We start from the raw sequence: 13,663 nt of genomic DNA, 5'->3' as shown, positions 1-13,663 counted from the left end.
ATTGAAATAGAGTGTTTACACCTCTCTAAAATGAAAATGAAGAGCTTGAATCTCCAGAGTTTCCAATGTTGTGGAAAAATGAGTTTGGTTTGGGCAAAAGAAAGATCTTGAGATTTTTTAGTGCCATGAGAAAAAATATTGGATATCTCAATTTATTTAAATAATTTTAAAAATCATTACATTTTTAAGAACTTTTGTATCTCATATAAAAAAATATTAATATTTTTTATTTTTAAAATTTATGACAAGAAGTATAATTAGATAGATATTAAGTTAGAGGTGCAACTTAGGCAGAATACGGACCCAACCTGTAGACTTGGACAATCATTTTCAGTACTCGGGTTGGACAAAAATTAGGTTTTTTTTTTCCCGAACTTAATCAGGGATGGGTTTAGTTCAAGGTTCAAACAACCTAAGCCTAACTTGAACTTGATTTAATGTTTTTATAATATTTATAATGTTGTGAAACAATTGCCAATAAGAGGGCACTTCCCTAGTATTGTGATGTTCATAAGGATTTTAAAATGAAAAAATATGGGGGGGGGGGGGGGGGGGAGGGGAATTAAACTCCTTGATCCTTAAAGTAGCAGCTGAAATATTAAATGAAATCTACAGAAAAAGGCCTCTATTTCTTACTGATGTAGCAGACCATTCAACAAAAAATTCAGGAAAACATTTTTCAGGTACAATTCTGATTGATCAACATCATCAAAGATTGTTTTATTCCTTCACTTCCAAATACATCAAGATACGCATGGTCAGCTCGTAAGCCATACTTCTCTCTTTCCTCTTGTAATATCCTAGTCAACTATTCAATATGTCCTTAATTTAGAGATTTGCTTTATGCAAACTTTCAATCTTGTCCTCTCATAAATCTGTGTTCCATTTGTCTCTCTACTAAACATGATCTTAGATTCTGATGACTGGGAATATACATACAAGATTAGAGTTGTATGATGACTGGGAATTGTTACCACTAGGTCTAATAAATGGGTCCTGAGAAATTGCAATCAATTTATCCAAATTGCTAGTTATTTTTATTGAAGGTATAATGCTTCTATTTTATTTTTCTGGCTATATTAGATCAGAAAACCGTCATTTGGCTCTGTTTTGATCTCTATGGTTATTTTGTTTTCCTTTTCTATATTTCTTTTCAGAAATAAAATTTTCTGCTACTATTTATTTATTTATTTATCTTTTCTCTCTTTGGATAGTTCTTAAGCCTTTTATCTATAGTTATTGATTTGGTCATTGGAAGCTTGCTAAAACAGTAAGACATCATAGTTGTTAGCAATTCTGTTGTGGTACAATTTAGGAATTATTATTGGATTGGTTAGAAGCTAGGCACTCAGGCATTTTATGGATATTGGTCTTTTTTTTTTCTCTCATCTGTAAACAAATAACTATGAAGTTAATCCTCTTTAACTGATACTTTCTCTTCTAGTTGTTGCTAGATAGAGATTGTTATTGAGACTTGAGAGCTTTAATCTTAATTGATGGAGATTTGAATAAAAATTCCCTTTGCGTTTTAAAGTATCTTTTGACGTTGTTGGGCTGTGGAAGCTTGCTAACTTGTGAAACAATAAACAGAGAACATTCAACTTAGCTCACCAAAGCTTTAATTCTGACTACTTAGGGTTGGATACATGGCTTCTTTTTCACATTTCATCTTTATCTATGAAGAACTTGTTCAAAAGTTTGGGATTTTGTATTTAAACTGTAGAAATATCATTGGTTTGGTTAAAGATATCTTTCTAGGAAAATATTTGTGTGTTTTTATATAATAACTTTTCTTTCTTGTCTTTCTAGAAGAGAAGAAAGTATATGGGGGTGGGGTAGTGTTATGATTGGAAATTTTTTGTTTTCACTCTCTTTGTCTATCTTCTTGTTGTTGTACTATGAAAGTCTGAAGTTTAGTTATATAATTTTACAGCAACCAATGAATGGAAGGATTTTATGTTATCATTTTTTCTCTGATGGCAAAGTTTAAAAAGATCTTATGGAAATATATTTAATCTCTTGGATGGATATTGATTCTTTATTTTATCCTGTACTTGAAATAATATATGCTGATTATTTTCTCATAATAAATTTGTGCTTTAATTTTTTTTTTTTTTTTTTTTGGGATGAGTGGTGTTGGGAGGAAGTAGATGGTGGGGATGAGTGGTGTATGAAGATCTAATTCTCCTTGTTTTGTTTATTATCTCAGTGTAACTTTTTTCAAAGCAGTATTCATGACTACCTTACTTACTCTGTAGACAATGAGGGTCGTGAATACGTTTTGAGGCATATTCTCCGTAGAGCTGTTCGTTATGGAAGTGAAGTTCTGAAAGCACAAGAAGGATTCTTCAATAGGTAGAAATGACAATGATGCTTAGGTTTCTTTTAATTTTCCCCAGTGTAGGCATTTAATGAAGTTTTTCTTGTATCTTTTTCCCTAATTTTTCACATAAAGGACTACTTGAAACTTCGTTCACAGTTTTTGTTACCAATTCATAACTCTATATACTGACCATTTTTGTTAATGGTTTTTTGAAACTAGCCTCGTAAACATTGTTGTAAAGGTGATGGGTGATGTTTTCCCTGAACTGAAACAACATGAAGTGCACATCAGTTTATAATTGCTGAAGAGGAAGCAAGTTTTGGCAAGACATTACTTAAGGTATGTGTGCGTATATGTATATAATTATTGCTAAGTTTCTTTACCTTGTGCTTGATGTTTTGGTCTGAAATTCTAACATTTGTGGACTTCACTGAATTGTTTTTATGGGTTCACAGTTTAGCATTGCTAGAAATATTGAAAATTTTGAAAATGGGAAACTTTATTATATTTCTAATGGGTAGAACTTAGAAGTTGTGGTGACATTTTTTTGTCCTTTAGGTCAAATCTATATGACATGTTGTGGAACTCCCCAGAAATGGATTTAAAAAACTTTACAAGTTCTAGTGCTCCGTGTTTTTTTTTTCCTATAAAAGAACAGTGAACATGAATAATTTCAGAAACTTTCTCACTGCTAGGCATATATTCTAAAATTTAAAATAATTTCAAATTCTTATTCTTTCATTGTCTGATGTTGCTAGAATGCTAACGGGAATTATTTTGTGTCTTGTTGAAACCATTATTTTTGAAATTATGTTGTTAGTTTAATACAAAGAGAGCTTTTATGATCCTTTTTTAATTTTAATTTATCTTTTTGGTTGTGTTGTTGGATTTTGTCCTTCTTTGTGTTGCCTATTGTAGTTAGTGCACTGCTTACATATTCCACATAAAGAGTTGATCTTAAAGGCTTGTTTGGGATAGCATTAACTTTTGTGCAGTAGAGGTGGAAGTAGAAGTAGATATTGTTGTCAGGTTGCATTTTATGTTTGGGAATTGTATTTTAAAAATACTTTTATTCAAAAAAAGGATAATTTGCACATTTTTAAACATTTTAATCAAATAAAAATTTTCTCCCTGCTTCATGTTTGAGGAAAACCTTGGGTCTTCCTGATTTTCCAAAATGTGAATAAATCATGTTTGAATGTACATGGCCATTGTTGAAAGTTCTATCCAAATACTCTCTTAAAAGTTGCATTTGACCTTCAAACCCTACTTTTAACATCTTAGAAGCTCTCCCAAGTTGGGTTAAATGTTGTTGGATAAGTAGATGGGTAGAGGGATGCCCATTATGGAAGATCTTCCCTTTCATGGGTTTTGAAGTATTCACTTTTTGTGTGTGCGTTGGGGGGAGATGGAGAGGGACATTGAACCTATTAAATTAGGAGGTCTTTCAGGGATGAGACAAAGAGAGGAACACCCTTTGTTTACAAGTATTTTTAGTAGGTGTTGTAGTTGTCAAATTTCATCAAGGATAGGTGAATTAATACACACACACATAACATGCTTGCTTCCAAGAACAGTATTTCACTATTACAAATACATCCATGTAACTAATAAGCAGATAAAAGATGTATTTTTGGGGACTTATAGTGAGCATGCATATTTTCTCTTCCTTAAATGAGTATGCCTATCGAATTTAAAATCTAACAATAGGCTTGTTGCACTCATGCCCCATGCCTCTCTTCATATTATGTTGTATTTGACATGCATACTTCACACTTTTTGACATGTGCATGGAACAGATGAACAACCCCTTATGGAGAGTAAGATGCTAGACCGGTATCCTATTTTATCTCTAGGCAAGCTGGTTTATTTTTTTGATAGGAAACAAGAAAGAGATATATTGATAGAAATAAGAAGTACAAAAGAAGGATGAGGACTCCTCCCACCAAAGAAAAAACTAAACAACAAGAATAAAAAAACAAGAAGCTACAATGTAAAAACTACAAACAAGCTCTTTTGGCTAGACCATCCCATTGGAGCTACACACTGCTAGACAATCTAGTTGTAACACATTAAGGGGAATGCCCTTAAAAACCATGGAACAATAGGCAAGCTGGTTTATTGGTGAACCCATATAATATAATTGCAGTGTACATAATGCATCCATGCCTTTTTAGGGTTCTTATGGCAATCTGAATTTTGTAATACTGATGATTGATCTATCTTCAGGGAATTGAGAATAGGGGTTGGTTGTTGGTTTTTATGTACTCCCACCTTCTTTCTTTTTGTTTGCCTTGTATACTTCGTGTATACTTTTAAATTTTAATACAATTTGCATTTACCTATCAATAAAAAATAAAAAAATCTTCAAGGAATCGAGAAATTTAAGAAGGCTGCTCAGGAAGTTCAGGGGAAGATATTGAATGGACAGGCAAGTAAATTTCTAATTTAGAATTTCTTTATTTTTAGTGATTATACGATAAAGTTTTCATGCTTCATGCATTCATTTTCCATGGCATGTCATAAGTTTCATATCAAGCAAAAACTTTAGACTTTTCTGTGTGAAGCGTTTTTCACAGTTAAGAGTTAATTTTCATTAAATAAATTATATTTTAATTCTTTAATAAATGTTTTGTAATGCTTTGCTATTTTCTTTCCTTTTTCTCAGTTTCTTACAGATATTTAGGTGTTGTTTAAATGATTTCTCTCCTCCATATGCACACCAATATTAAATGCAATTTTGTTTCATTCTTAAAGTTGCTGAGGAATTTTATACTATACCAGTATCTACTAATTTTATTCATGATTCACAAAAATGTTGTAACTGTGTGAACTAATTCAATTCAATGGTTCTAAAGTGGGCATGTGTGGTTATAACTTGTAGTAATTCATTAATGGAATCTGATATGGAAAAAAATTGTTGAACTTTTCCATACAAGAACAATGGAGCATTGACTGTCTTAATTTCCTTGGCTCAGAGGATCCTGTAAATGTATATTTGAATGAGTGTAAGGGTGCCAATTAGTATGGATTCTTACATTTATTAATTAACGAGTATAAATGTGCCTATCAGTATAGTTTGTAAATGAATGAATATAAAGTTTCCTGTCAGTATGGTTTATAAATGAATTGAGTATAAAAGTTCCTGCCAGTATGGTTTCTTATATATATAAGTTTATAATATATTTGTATGGATAGTTTAAGGAAATCCTCATGTGGGTAGGGGGTGCATTATGGCCTTCTGGGAGTGTGGAGGTTGTCCATTTTGTGGAGTTCTCTATTTTATATTTCTTGTTCCTCACAGTACATCTGATTTTTTATTTTATTTTTATGGGTTACATATGATAAATATCATGTTTTTTAGTTATTGGCAGTAGGCAGTGTGAGTTTTCCTTTCCAATGAACAGAAAACATAGGATTTTATCTATTTTATTCATTTTCTTTTAGTGTATCCTCTGAAATATATCTGTAAAAAGAGACTAAAGGTACAAGAAAACTTTGTACTTCTATGAGTCCTGGCATTTGACTCCCAATATTTTTTACACCTAATTTTGCTACTCAAAGAGTGATATTTTAATGTTGTTCCAAGATGTAGAAGATGGACACAAACTTCTGTCTTTGATGATTATTAAAGTTATGGAATATTTTTATTAACGGAAGTTGTCCTAGGATCAGAAAAAAAAAATTACAATGAGATATAAAAGGTTAATTCTGCTTTCATAGGTAAGAAAATTATATTTAACGCACTAGAAAATAGTGAATCCAATACATGGGAGAATGAAAGAAGTAAAATGTAAGTTAACTCAATAATATATATGTTTATATATATATGACAAACACCAAGGGTCCATTTTGTAACTGTTCTCGAAAATAAAACTGTTTTCTAAATTAAAAAACACTTTTGGAAAACTTTTGACTGAAAACGGTGTTTCCATAAATTATTCTACAAACATATTGATTTTTAGAATAATTGAGGTGTTTTCAATTGTTTTTTGTTGCATTTTCTACTGTTCACCAATCCTATATAGAATATCACATGCCTGCACTATCTATTAGTAAATACAACTTCAAGTTCATATTGGATACTTACCACAATATGTTGCAAAGACTATATTATACCTGCATATACCTAACAAATTAATTCAACTAGTCTTTGATCTAGCTATTTCACTAGTACTGCTATATGAATCCTTCGTTGCCAACCAACTTCATGTTTGAATCAACCCTTCACTGTCATGTTGTTTCTGGCCACCTCTACTCGCATGCTTAATGGTCAATAGTTGAACATAATATTTTGAGTGATAGAATCTGCATAGTCAGGGTATATGCTGTAATTTGATTGAGATTTGTTTATATTAGCTTCCAAACTCTTTCTTGCTAGTTCTTGCTTCTTAAAAGTTGTCTTCAATGCTTATTTTGGCCTCCCTTTTCATAGCCCTTGAAACCTGGTTGGCGTAGCAAAGTGTTGGGGTGGGATCCTTGTAGGTTTCCACTTTAATTTTCAGGAGAGGGCAAAAATATTACCTATATAAAATGTTTGTTTTGTTGTCATATTTATTTCCAAACATAAGTGACTTTAACTTCTTCTTGTTCAAACATACCAGAAAAGTCCTATGTTATTTACAATAAACATTAATCCTTCTTAGCTTATTCATTATGTACTATATCTAAGATTTTACATTCCTCTCCTGTCCTTTTTTCTCTTCCCATTCTCAGCTTCTCCTTGTTGGACTACAGATATATACGGACTTTTTGAAGAAACCAACTTTGTAGCATTCATAGATTACTTGGGAACTATTTTTGAGGTATTCTCTTTTTCCTATGCTCCTTCTTCTTTCTTCTCTGTGTGTTTGTCTTTGTCTCTCTCTCATTTTCTTGCGAGAACATCATGCAAATGTAGGGAAAACCCATAATTATTGTGATGTTTCTGCAATCAACTTTTCTTCCTAACTGTGCAACTATTATCATCTGTTATGTTCACTAAGACAGTAACTTATTTGTTTATAGTCAGCCCCATTAATCACTCATTGTTTACCACATATTTTTGCTTTGTCTTTGTCCACCAAAATTGCTTTCAATTTCTTACCTTGAAAGGATGAGGTGATTGAATATTAACTTTATGAACAAATTTGATGCATTATACAAATTGATTTCGAAAAGAAACTATAATATGGGATTTATTGAGATCTTTGTGAAGATACGATGGACTTTTCACTTTCGAATCAAGGTCCATGTATAAACACATTAGGCCTAGGTATACACCTACAAAGTTAAGATAGAAAGTTATGTACATGAGAGTGAGAGTGAGAGTCATAAACTAATTGCATCAAAAGAATGTCCATCTTCGATATGTGCGATCATTTAACTATTAATGTCTTGTCCCTGGTAAAAGGTTCTTTTTGATAACTATTATAAGATGTAATTATGTTTTTAGGATGATGAGGAATGGAAGTGGAAAGAAACATAGAAAATCGGTTGGAGATGAGGACATGGGAAAGGTGGGTAGGAAGGAAGCCACCATTCATATTCCTTAAGCAACTACATGGCATTAGATTATGGATACATGTATATATTAAGGATTTGAATATAAAAGGGGCCCTTCAATCCATGCTCCCTCGTTTCCTCTATGTCTTATGTGTCACTAAGAAAAAAATCTTAGACGTTCGATTACCATCACATGGCCCAAGGATGACCCCTTTATGGCATTTCTCTCCACCCTCTCTTCTCCTATTTCCTTCATCATTATATTCATACATAATCCCTATTTACTTTTGTTGTCATTTTTTTTTAACAAGTTTCTATTTAATTAAGGTGATGGAAGAGGACATGTTCTGCTACATTCATGAAGGCGGTCAGCTAGTTAAATTTGTTGGAGGGTCTGTTCAATATCAGGGTGGTCGTAGCGAATCGATGGTTGTTAGCCGACATATGGCACATAGTGATTTCGTTTCAAAACTGTGTGATGCACTGCACTTTGACCAGAATTCTATCAAATTGGAATTCACGGTCAAGTTTGAGCCATCATGTCTACTACCATTGCATGATGATGCAACCCTACTTAAGATGTTTTGATTCAACGAAATGTTTTGTCACGTCTATGTCTTATCATCAAGTGAAGTTGTTGAAGGCTGTATAGCATCGAATAGGTACTGATAGCATTCCCAACATCACATCCACTATGTTTATTAACTTTTCTTCAAATATATATAAATGAATGAATTTTTTTTTTTGTTTTTGTTTTTTTCCTTTGTAGTGCCCCTTCTCCTATTGTTGGTTCGAATTCTGCACACCTACTTCCATCCGGTGGCGATATGCCAATTAATATATGTCATGACTCTCTTACAATTGAGTCATATGGGTTTTCCCATAGATGTGCGGAAGCAAATATACTCGAACGTGACTCAAGGCGGTTTGAAAATTCCTTTATGGGTAGTGGACATACCTTCCCCAATGCTGCCAAGTTCCGTGATGCTGTTTATTTGATGTCAATTGCTAGTAGATTCTGTTATCACTTCAAGAGGAATAGTACGAAACACATGACAATTGTTTGCACAGTTACTAAATGTCCTTGGAAAGTCACAGCTCGTGCAATTGGGGATTCGAACATCGTCCAGGTTCACACTTTTCATAACCACCATAATCATAGTTTGGAAGATGTTGCCGTATGCCAACCTTTAGTGAGATCTAATCGGACTTCATTGCTTATTGATGATGTCATCCGGTCCACTCCCGATTACCAACCCCGCCAAATTTGTAAGAACTTTCAAAGGCAACATGGGATGCAATTGACGTATCTTCAAGCATGGAATATCAAGGAGAAGGCAAATGAGCGCATTTATGGAGAACCCAAATATTATTACAAATTGTTGCCTTGGATGTGTGAGAAAATGGTTGCAACAAATCCAGGAAGCATTGTTGAGTTGGGGTATTCAAGTGATGGACATTTTGAGCAACTCTTTGTTGCTCATTCAGTATCTATCCAAGGGTTTGCAATGGGGTATCGGCCAATCATAGCTATTGACTCCGCCCATATGAGTGGGCCATATAGGGGTGCGTTATTTTCGGTGACCGCATACGATACTAATGACGCCATGTTCCCCTTAGCCTTTGGCGTGATGAGCTTAGAAAATTATGACAATTGGTCTTAGTTTTTGCAAAATTTGAAGAAGGTTGTTGGAGATAAGGAAGTCGTTATTATCTCGGATAGACATCCCGCTTTCCTTCGTAGTGTTCCTAAAGTGTTTGGGCTTGAAAACCACGCCTACTGTTACCGTCACTTGAAGGAAAATTTCAGCTCTTTCTTGAGCAAACATTACACAAGAGGGAACAAAGGTAAAGAAAATGCACTTCAATTCCTTGATAGTATTGCCTATGCAAGGTTAGAGCACGATTACAATGTTTCCATGTTTGAACTACGGAAATACAATGACGCTTTGGCCAAATGGGTTGAAGAAAATGAACTTGAACATTGGGCTATGTCCAAATTCCCAAAACAAAGATGGGATAAAATGACCACAAACCTTGCCGAGTCGTTTAATGCTTGGCTAAGGAATGAAAGACATCACTCCATTTGTACATTTCTAATGGAGCATATGGCTAAGTTAGTTTCTATGCTTGTCAAACATAAAGAGGAATCAAACAATTGGAAGGAATGCATATGGTCAAAAATTGAAGAAAAAGTGTAGTAGAAAATTGTCAAGAGTGAGGTGTATCCGATCGCTCCTTTCATGAACGGAATATTTGGGGTTTCTATCGGAACCATCTTCTTGAATGTGGACATTATTAAGCGTACTTGCACATGTAGGGGTTGGGAAATGTTGGGCATTCCTTGTGAACATGCGACAACCGTTATTCTTTCCATCGTCAGAATGTTGTTGATTTTGTTCAAGATTGGTACAAATTCCTAATGCAAGAGCTGATTTACTCGGACTCCTTCTCCTGTATAGAGACCCATGACATGCCAATAGTCGCTAATGATGGTTTGGTTCTATCTATCATCGGTGAAGTTTTCCTCTCTCTTAACCCTCTCCATACCAAGCGGTCTCCCGACAAACCAAGAAAGAAGCGCATTAAGTCCCAATTTCAAGATAAACGGACTGTCTCTTACTCAAGATGTCATACTTCCGGGCACAATAGGAAAACGTGCAAGAACCCTTTGTCTTAAGTGCAATGCTGTCACATTCTTCTATGACTGAAACTATGTGTTTTTTTGTATATCCATTACATGTTTTGAACACTCTTCTAAAGGTTGTTACCAACCAAGAACACATATGTAACATTTATCATTGGTGTGTTGTAATGGGTAATATTACATCAAGATTGTTATCATAATTCCTTTTGCTTCATTTCTTAGTAGGCTAATTTTATTGAAAACCATATAGTGGTGTACTTTTTATTCCAATTTAAGGTATATTGTAAATATCAAGCTCCCATTTATTAAGAACTGTGTTGTACAATACTTGAACAAATGTTATTGTTGTACTAAACAAGCTTATACAGGTTGTAAATCAAAATCCATCATTCACAGACATAGGGACAACTGTTTTATGTAAACTTTATGAATTTTCTTTGACCTCTGAACTCATTTTTATTAACTGATACAACTACAACACTATACATGTGGCCTTTTAAGATTGTTATGTTGTTAATGAGGAATACATATATAAAACTGCTCATTTCATTGTGCAGATGCAGCATCTATCCCTTATATTGCTATTGTCATGGTGATGTTCCATTCACAATCTCTTGGTGAATAATTTTCCCCAACTACTAGTCTACGCCGTTGTTGAAAATAGTCAAGGAAAAGAAGCACTTCATTTATTAAACACATGGATAGCAGACAAAGGAAGCGGAGAAGCCATGTTCCATCAAGATCTGAAGCGTTAAAATATTCGACAGCCCTTTAACCTACTTTTAAAACTATTGCCCTTGAGGCTTAACTCTAGAATTGCGACATATTTGTAATATATTTTCCTTCTTTCATGTTGTAGGTTAAGTTACCAAAATCCCGTTGCTCGGGAAAGAAATTCCTATCAATCATGAATACCCTCCCAATGGATAAGAAAAATGTCATCAGCGATATGGGATTTAGGGGCTTACTGCAGCTTGGTTGTAAAGAATTGCGTTATGAGCTAATAACGTGGATAGTCGCCAAATACGACATTGGCTACCACTGCTTATGCATGGAAACAAAAGTTGTTGTCCCAGTCACGCCCAAAGATGTTAGAGAGGTGCTGGGCATCCCGAACAATGGCGTTGAAATTCTCATCTACAATAGGCATGGCACACCCAACTGCACATATGACATTAAAATATTGGAAGCTAATTTGCGTGATCTACCAGTTGGCGAAGAATTCATGAAATCCTTCCTCATTTTCGCCTGTGCCACTATCCTTGCCCCCAACTCAAAACAAAAAGGTATGCATGACTTGTGGGACACGGTTTGGGATAGTGAAGTGGGGGTGCGCAAAAATTGGGCCAAGTTTGTTCTCCAATATGTCGAGGATGGGATAAAGGACTATCGTGCAAGTCACCCGACATACATTAGAGGTTGTGTCTTGTTTCTTCAGGTATTCGTTTCTCAACCCCTCCACATTAATGTCATATGCGTCTACCAAAATAATTTCTTCTTTTGTTGATATTGTAATAGCTTCTCTAACCAACTTATATTTGATTCCCACTTCACAGCTTTTCTATATCACCAAATTCTATATGAGGACTTTCCAAGTTGAAGTCTGCAGTCCACTTTCGGCTGCATGGACAGATGAACAAGTCAAGAGGCGCTTGGCTACCGAAATACACACCTCTGGCAATTATGGCCATGTCCAGGTATGCTAAAATTCAACAACTCCATAAACGTAGGTTGGTGTTATCATTAATTTATGTTTCAAACGTAATCATCAATGTTTGTTTGATGTATGGGTAGGTTATACAAGGAAGCAAACCTTCTGCACATAATGATGGACATCCATACAAGGCGGGTTGCTCACACTCTGATGACCCAACTGAGGTACGCCATGACACTACGACTTTATTACTTCACAAACAAACTTGAGCACCATCCTCATTCTATTTGACCGTGCTAATTGATATTCCTTTTTCCTAACACTAGACCATTGAAGCACGGCTGAGTCGGAATTTCGAACATCTTATGAGCTTCACTTCATCTGTGGCACAAGACATTGCCACACTACGTGCAAGGTCCAGTGGAGGACAAAGTGGCTGTGCACTTACCCCACCAGAAGAAGTTGTGAATGTAGAAAGAAAGAAAGACGAGGGAAGCACCGGTGTGCATCCTTGTAGTGATGAAATGATGAGAAAAGGAACCGGTGCCGCAAACACTCATTCTGGCCAGCAAAGAGTCATCGGTGCAGTAGTAGATGATGACCCATGTATTGACCACGACACATTCTCACCTTCATAAAAGAGTGCTTAATTGCAATCACTTAAAGGGGTGCAAATGGGTGTTCAAGAAGACTGTGGCAGCAAACAACCTTCTCCTACCCCTAGGCGGAGATTTAAACACACAGCGAAAAGGCTTGTCAAGCCAGCCGCCATTTGCAAATCCCCTTTCGTCTCTCAATGTGTTCAACTATTTCCTAAAATCAGCCAACAAGAAAGGTTGGTTGCGGATTATGCGTTGTCAGAAGACGGTGAGCCAAGGTACTTCACATGAATTCACCATTTATTGTTAAAGTTGACATTATTGTTAATGTTTATGGCTATTGACTTAACACATTTTTGACATTGCAGCGAGATCTTGTGCGAGATGCATGACACATTTATAACACGGGATGAGCTTTCTTCGCTCAATGGAGGCCGTTGGGTAAATAGTGCGGTATGTCTCAAAGATTTTTATTCTGCCTTGGTCGTTATATAAAATGCACATTATTATGTTTTATGGTCATTTACATGTGTAAATTTTCAGATTATCGGAGTGGTCTGCCAAATGATGAATGCAGAACAAGCTATACCATCGCGCGCACACTATTTCGACCCATCATTCTCTGTGAGGCCTTAATCATAATTCTTTAATGCATTTCTCTATTATTTTAAATTGGAGACTATGTGGTGAGCTGTAAGAACAAATGGCCAGGTGGTGCTAGCCAGCCTTACGACAAATGCCAAAAAACATGAAATTAAATAACGGTGTCGGATGTTCCTTCATGTTGAATTTGTGGGCCATGATTTCTCAAGTTGTGATATGGTACGTCAAACCTAGTACGATGGCATCATGGTCAAAGTCTTTGTTTCATTTAATTATCATATTATAGTGCCCTACTAACATATTAATGGCAATGTCATCAATATGTGTGTAGCTATTTTTTCTCGTCTGCAATA

This window comes from Vitis riparia, chromosome 18 (genome assembly GCF_004353265.1).
Source record: "Vitis riparia cultivar Riparia Gloire de Montpellier isolate 1030 chromosome 18, EGFV_Vit.rip_1.0, whole genome shotgun sequence".
NCBI classification, from domain to species: Eukaryota; Viridiplantae; Streptophyta; class Magnoliopsida; order Vitales; family Vitaceae; genus Vitis; species Vitis riparia.
The sequence above is the reverse complement of the archived record's forward strand: the minus strand, read 5'-3'. Positions refer to the sequence as shown.